Source organism: Hippocampus guttulatus, chromosome 4 (assembly GCF_054856545.1).
Source record: "Hippocampus guttulatus isolate MCC_2025c chromosome 4, RoL_Hgut_1.0, whole genome shotgun sequence".
NCBI classification, from domain to species: Eukaryota; Metazoa; Chordata; class Actinopteri; order Syngnathiformes; family Syngnathidae; genus Hippocampus; species Hippocampus guttulatus.
Window position 1 is genome coordinate 17,141,723 of NC_141264.1, and position 8,278 is coordinate 17,150,000.

Consider the following 8,278-nt stretch of genomic DNA (forward strand, 5'->3'; position numbering starts at 1 on the left):
TGCCATGTTGAGACTAGTGGCGGCGCATAGAACGTTTATGACTTGACGTTTGGCTTTAATGTCTTGAATAAGGGGAGGTCATACCGGTAAATACACATTTTATTTTTATTCCTTTTTATATGTAGTCTTGTCTTTCTTTGTTATAAAAGTGCAGTTTTTTTCTGGGGTAGATGGTCAAAATGTCTGTTTTGAGTATGAAAGGTTGTTGACCCCTGAGCTAAGAGAAAAGTCATACGTGCACTAGCTAATAATTTCCCTAACCCACAGTTTCCAAGGGTTGGGTTCTGTCTGCGTTTGTGCTTGATTCCTTTCCAAATAGTATCGTGACTCACATGGCAAACACAAGGCAAGAACATTAAACCTCCATAATGCGCATGGTTCCAGAAGCTGGTGGGCCTCGACAATTAGGATTGAGCGGTCGACTCGGGGTGCTGGCCCGAGGCCTATCGGAGCGCGTGATTGCTGCTGAAAGGTAGCAGCAATGACGAAGGGTCAGGGACAAAGGATCCACTCACCAGTGCTCTTTTGCTTTACGCCTCAAACTCACGCGCATTGGCCCTCGATTGCTTATTGAATTACTCCTAATCACTCAATTAAAGTCACATGGAGGAGCATCATCCGTTGTCCGAACCCTGCTAGTGGACGCCAGATAACGGCTGCAGTGTTGTCACTCGTGGGAAGCATCAAAACAAGATGTCCGTAAACTCGGCGGGCATCTCTGTCGTGGCATGGAATCGGTTTTGTTTCATGACAGTTGGGAAATTCCTCTCATTACGCTTAGATGAAACACCCTTCTGGAATTGGACATTCCGGTCATATGAAGAAACTCTTGGCGGCGTCATAAACCAAAATCATCCTGAGGAAACGGAAATACCATTCAAGTCTCAACAAACTACAATCATTTTAATATCTTATATATTTTTCCATGTGTCTAAGACAAAAAGTCCAGGGCAGTGATCAGTGCATTCATAAGAGGGTTAACAAAAAAAAATTGAAGAAAAATTATTTATTTTGTTGGGATAGACTCCAATTACTGCTGACTCTAAGTACGACAAAAATATAAAATGGTTGGCTGCAATACTCTACAAAGCTCTGTCGATAGATTGATTCTATGCGTTTGACTGTTTACGTTTATGTCGCCAAGCAGACTGACTGGTCGTTGCTTTTCGTCGACAAATAAAAAAATTGTCATTGTGAAATACGGCTTGCTATCTGTTGAACCCTTTACACAAAATATATGCATAGAATGTTAAGCTTTTGGCATTGTGGCCCCAATTGGCCCTTCACTCGAACCGCCACTCTGGAGGCAGGTCCTGTGTCTGTCTTTTCAATATGAAGGCCAACCTCCTTAATCATGTGTGTAGACAAATTACTTAAGAACAGAACATTAACATTTCTTGGCCTAGCTCCTTGTGTGTGTCTAAGGCTCTTTGCGGGGTCACTTCCAAGGTTTCCCTAATCTATACAAGTTCCATGTGGAGATCTGCAGTGGCTGGAGCCAGGTCGGGTGTTGAGAGGCAACCCATGAGTGAGTAGGAAATAGGGTCTGGCATGTTGACTCAGGAGTAAATCCCCACGGGCCTGGGGAAAAAAAAACGGCTGCTATTAGATTTGAATCACCCCACAATACTGGACACCCTCTGTGAAGGATGACCGATGTACAAGAAGCACACAAATGAGAAGCATTAACTCCTGCAGAAGCGCCAATCAACTCTTGGTGGATACGCACAATCGGGCCAGCAAAATAACTCTTCCCCTGGGAAATCTACTTTTTCACACCAAATTGAGCACGATAGATTCATAAAGCATGATGATATAAATGACACCTTTATTTATTTATATATATACAAATAAAGGATATCTTAATCTTAATATATACAGGTGTGTGTATATATATATAGATATATATATACACACACACACACACACACATATATATATAAAGAGAGAGAGAGAGAGAGAGAGAGACCCCCCCCCCCCCCCCCCCCCGACGGACCGACCCGACCGGTGGTTAGTGTGTCAACCTCACATTGCGGAGGTGCAGGGTTCGATTCCAGCTCCGGCCTCCCTGTGTGGAGTTTGCATGTTCTCCCCGGGCCTGTGTGGGTTTTCTCCGAGTACTCCAGTTTCCTCCCACATTCCAAAAACATGCATGGCAGGCTCATTGAACACTCTAAATTGTCCCAAGGTGTGAATGTGAGCGTGGATAGTTGTTCGTGGTTGTATGTGTGCCATGCTATTGGCTGGCAACCGGTTCAGGGTGTCTCTCCCTACTGCCCGAAGATGGCTGGATAGGCTCCAGCACCCCCCACAACCCTTGTGAGGATAAAGCGGAACGGAAAATTGATGGATGGATGGATGGATATTTATATATACAGGAGAGAGAGGATGCTAGCAAAGAAGTATTTGTGTCCAAATGAAACTCATCAACTCAGTTCAGAGTTCTTTTGACACCAAGATGCCAAAAGATGGCGCCCAAATAATTATTGCTTTGGCCTGAGCCAATGGGGTTCATTGTATGGTATTTTTGTGTCTGTATTGATGGTTTTCTATGAATGTGACATGATTAACGGTGGTTTTAAGATTTGGATTAAGTTGGGGAAGTCTCCACTGCATGCGGAGGTTCCAAATGCACAGCCTGCCACTGTGTTACACTTGCACCGCCAGTTAAAATTAATCCCAGTGTTAATCACCCCAGCCAGAGTGTGGAACGCATGATTTGCTGCATGGTGTGAAGACTGCCTCCCACTTCATGTAAATCTAGTGGAATTATCTGAAGTTTTTCAAGATGATTAAAACAAGGACGCTCATGCTCAAACAGCCGGCCCTCCCCCTGCTGCCGACTGAGCAAAAAAAAAAAAAAACAGAGGAACAATTCATTATTTCGAGGAAATCTGCATGACGGTTAGCGGCTTAGACTCTATTCAAAACAGGACTTTTCCACATCGGGGCCCATCAGAGAACAGGGAGAAGAATAAGTGTGGAGAGAAACAGACAATCAAAGACAGGAACTGAGCTTTTATGTCAAGGCATTGTGATTGTGTTACAGATTGGTTCCAGGTGAGGCAACCCGAAAGGAGGGAAGAGACAAATTCATAACAAGAGAAGTTGTCGCTGGGATTTTGGCATTTGAGGGGAGATTCCTATCAGCAGGTGAAAAAAGAATTTCTAGATGTGGGTGGTTCACATCACGGATTCCTTTCACCGTGGAGAGACTCACTTTCATTTAACAGACAAGTTGTTGCTTGGCAGAAACTGAAGGAGGACAGAATAGTTCCACATCAATGCCTGGTCAGTTTGCCTCAACAAATGTACATGTTGAAGTTCTCCATGAGCCAAGTGTGGTCCGGCAACATGCCAGTTTGCATGTGCCGCTTCCCTGGATTGATTAGAAGCAGACTTCACATGGGAAGTCTAATTAGAGTCGGAAATTGCACTGTGGTTTGCGCCGTGTAGCCAAGGTTTGCCGCATGGTCACTTACCTGCACATCTGCACTCCCACCCCCCCCCCCCCCACCCAAAAATGGCCACCTTTTTTTCCACCACCTCAGTGGCAGTTTCCATTTACTGATTCCCCGTTATGGTCCACTTCCTGGCAATGGCCTTGCTTCTCCCTGTTGTTTGATGAGAAGGAGGCAAAAGTCATGTTAAATATACAAGCGGAGAGTCTTCTTTTTTTTATTTTTTTTTTGGAACCAAGTAGGTCTTAACTTACGAGGTCCTTGTGATGTGGTGTGCAAGACATGAGGCATGTATGACATCACCTTTCTCCCATAGGAACAATGTGTCCAGACAAAAAAAAAAAGTGCATCCACAACAGTGCTGTGCTTTGCTGAAGAAGAAAATCAAAGTTGGCTGCATGTCAAGTAACCTCAGAAGTTCATCACTAAATTATTTTATCTAGCCCTCTACTATTCAAGAGTAAATGACAATAAATCTCCTTTTCCCCTTCATAATTTTTGTTAATGAAGACAAAACACCACTCTGCAACCCCGAAGACCCCCGATCACTCATGGTTACGCATGCAATTTTATTTCAGAGTTTGTTGATTTAGTCATTCATCTTCGTCAAATGGAATCTAATTTAAATGAAGCAACAATGACGCTACCCGATTACAGAACTGGTGCACGCACATTTTAAAACACATAAAAATGATCAATCTTGGCATGCATTGGAAAACACACATGCAGCACAATGAAGGAAAGACGTTCCAATAGGGTAGATACATTTTTATGTGGTCATAAATTTCAACACTGTCACATGGGTATTGATTTATTCAACAGTTTGTTATTGTGGATACAGTTTGCAGTGGTGGAGAACTGCACTTCACTGCCAATCACAACCATAAGAAGAAACTATTATATAACAGTCTAATGCACTTATGACGCTGTTAAATGAAACTGAATGTGATTTTTTTTTTAAGCCTCTTGTTTGGATCACATTACAGTATATCTACCGAATGATGTGGCCGCAGATCATTTTAATGCATTCATAACAAAATCTCTGATAGTCTCACATTGCATATCTGGACACATGGTGATTTGAGAGGAAACCCCAAAAAAAAAACGAGCAGGTTTTTCAAAAATAGCAAGTTATAGCGTTCAGTAGGTAAGAGAGACAAAGAGTGTATGATGCACCAAGAAGGAAAATATTGGGTAAAAGAAAAGCTTCATGCTGGACTTCTTCGGGGGGCCCGGGGGTCTTCAAGCTCATAAATCCTCAGCACATATTTAATCCAGTCAGAGGACAAGCCCACTGGGAGTTAAAGGATGTACACTTATTACTCACCTATCCTCTTCTGGATGTGCTGCTGAGACCCTGACACCCCCCCCCCCACCCGTCCCCCACAACCACCCCCTACCCAAACCCCCCAACGCCCAACCTGAACTCCCACAGCTGCCCCCCTCCCATCCAGACAGCAGGCGCTACGTGCTATCGGAAAATCAGAGCAGGAATGTGACTCTTGACAGACACATCTCTCAGGACCACGGTCTGAATATGTTCCCAATTAGCTCCATCTGATAAAGTGTGAGTGCAAGTGAAACCCAAGGCGGGCGTGATCAATAGCTCTGGACTCGTTTTGTCATACGGGTTTGACAATGGCAGGCCGCTGTGTGATGAATCGCCGCGCTGCTGTAGATAATTGTCTGACCACATCTTCCTTTTGTAGGTGTTGTTGAACTTTGCTGTCATGTCCGCAGCGGGGCCGCCGTGGCTCATCGCCTTCACTTCCCTTTGAATCAATCCTTTCTCAAAACTGACAGCCACATGAGGCCCTTATCTGCTTTGAATCGTCCATATTTCACACATGCTAGCGAAGATTCACAACCTGTGTGCTATGGCACATGAGGGTGCCATGGAAGTTGAGAATTTCACTTAACTGGTCAGAAAATTATTCATTGACGGTAATTTCTGGTTTATTGTTTCCAGTTCACCCACCCACGTACATATTTTTTTGTTATTTATATGTACAGAGGAAACCTGAATTTAACCGACTAATTGTGGGGAGAGGTCATTTGTTAGAGCCATTGTCCATTAAACGTTACTACTTTTTTTTTGTGGGCTAAAAACAGCAAATAGCACTCAGTACAAAACGGCTTTGTACTTTTGTGACCTAAAAATGCCCAGTACAGTACATAATTATATTAATTACAAAAAGCTTGAAAGCGTTTAAAAAGTTTTAGAGTTTAACTCACTGGTGCTTGGGGGTGATGATGGCATCCGGCCGGTTTGTTTGAGCCACAATGTTTGTGCTCTTCTGTTTTTCACCTCTGTTATGACTGGAGGCGATTTATTGGAATACTGTTGGGCGGCCCGGTGGGCAACTGGTTAGCACGTCCGCCTCACAGTGCAGAGGTGCTGCGTTCGATTCCAGCTCCACCCTTCCTGTGTGGAGTTTGCATTTTCTCCCCGTGCCTGCGTGGGTTTCCTCCGGGTACTTCGGTTTCCTCCCACAGTCCAAAAACATGCATGGCAGGCTAATGGAACACACTAAACTGTCCCTGTGTGTGATCGTGAGTGCGAGTGGTTGTTCGTTTATGTGTGCCCTGTGATTGGCTGGCAACTAGTTCAGGGTGTACCCTGCCTACTACCTGAAGTCAGCTGGGACAGGCTCCAGCTTATCCTTGTGACAATAAGTGGTTCAAATAATGAATGGATGGATGTTCTGATTGGATTCCACAAAGAAAGGCTTGAGAAAAAAACAGCTGTGCATTCTACCATAAATGGGATTTTTAAGAGACGTTTACTCGCTCCCGTAAATAACAGCCATATATATGAATAGGTACATACGACATGCTCCTTTTCAGCTGCGTGCTGAAGGCAACGCTAAGGTAATGCCCATGCTTTCCATCCCCCTTTATGGGCCGTTTGCCTCTACTCAAATGGCCGACACAGACCACCTTGCATTGCCTTTGATGGTGATAGTCGCCCCTGCTATCACGGCCACCATGTAGACATGTTTGTGAGCCTGCTTTAGTCAACTGTGTATCTGGAACAACAGCAGACCAACCGGGAAAAAAAAATCAACCCTCTTATTGCTCCATAGCACCGTTTACTGCCACTGTGGCCAATTCTGTCTACTTGGGGAACTAACAGACTTTGTCAACTCCAACATAAAGGGGTCTGTTGGTTCCAGGTGCAGGTATGATTTTTCTCCACTTGGGGTCACCATCCTCACATTCTATGCTCCAGTATCTGTGTTTGACTGAATGCGTGTGACTGACTGCCTGGCCTGTTGCAGGATGTTCACGAATGAGAGTGTAGAGTTGGCTGGCAACTGGCTAATCTGTTAGCTAGTTTGGGTTCAATGACTTGGCTTCAATTGCTGTAAATGACAGGCCGTGTGTTCATGTGCTCGTGTTTGTTTATTTTGTCACATTTGCTAGAGAATGATAATCCACAATATAAAGTTGGATTTGCAACTACAAAAATTGTAATTTTGATCAACTGCAGTATCTGACGTGTAGATACTGCACACAGATCAATTAAAGACCCACCTTTCAAAATAATTGCTGAAAATGTGTCAAGGCTGAGGACTATGTACAAAGTATTACTCATTTGTGGAAATATGGCATGAAACTGTTTTTCACTATTTAATTTTTCCAAATTTTTGGGGGTTGGGTTATAGAGGTATACGACAACTACTACACTTAGAGGTAGACTACAATTGTTTTTTTCACTATTTTGAAGCCACATTATGTATAGTGACTTTAACAGCACTCTGCTGTTAGAAAGTAAACTTAACCCATGTATCCTTTTTTTTTTTTTGCGACATCTTTGTTTGGTGGTGTCCCGTGAGATTTTTTTTCTAATGCTAAGTACTGTGATTGCTCAATGGTTGGGGAAACACTGCACTGTAGCACACGTTGTGCCCAGACCGTAAGCGCTATCTGCTGACCTTGCTTTAACACTACAGTTTGTCTCCCAGTTGTCTGCTACCGGTACTTGTTTTCCATCCATTTTCCACCTGACAACATCAATGTGCAGTTACCAAGCCTGCGAGAGGGCAGGTGGAGCTTTGCCTTCAGAGGGCTCAGCGGCACTCAATAATGGCCTGTCATGCCTAGCAGCTATGCATGGCTGATTTTTTTTATTTTATTTTTTATTTTTTAGCACGGAGGAAGTCCGTTTCTTCTCACGTGACCATGTAAAGGCACCTGGTGCAGGTAAACATCCGTGTGTGTGTGTGTTTCTAAATCATTTCTACGATGTCTCCTATGCCTTTTTGTGTTTCTCTGTTGCAATCTGATGACGATGCTCTGACTGGCGCTTAGTGGCCACTTCCCTCTGAGAACATCCTGTTGATGACTTCTTAGCTGTTGTCGTCTTAGTCTCATGATGTCAAAGTCTAAATGTGTTGAAGAGGATGGTTCCAATACCAATTCGAACTGAACCAGAAAACGTATTGGTCCATTCAGGGATCGGAGAGAAGATCAACTTGTGTGAAAAGTACACGAACACATTGACATTCAAAAGTTGAGAGGGCAATTGAGTTCACTTGGAAAGGTAATTGTGCATTTTCAGATCATTCTGAGATTTCACTTAAAAAGCCAATATCATTAAGTCTTTGTGGATAGTGTTATGGAACCATACCAGTTTTTGGCAGCCTCCCCCTGAGTTACCAAAAGCAGTTTTACAGTTTGAAGGTGAAGTGAGAAAATGGCGGCCGATTGATTGCTCGCCAGAGAAGTGTCATTTGAACGGAATCCCAAATGTGCCTTTTAACTCTCTTACCTTTTAAGACTCACGCTATTTTTTCACATCCAATTTTTATTTC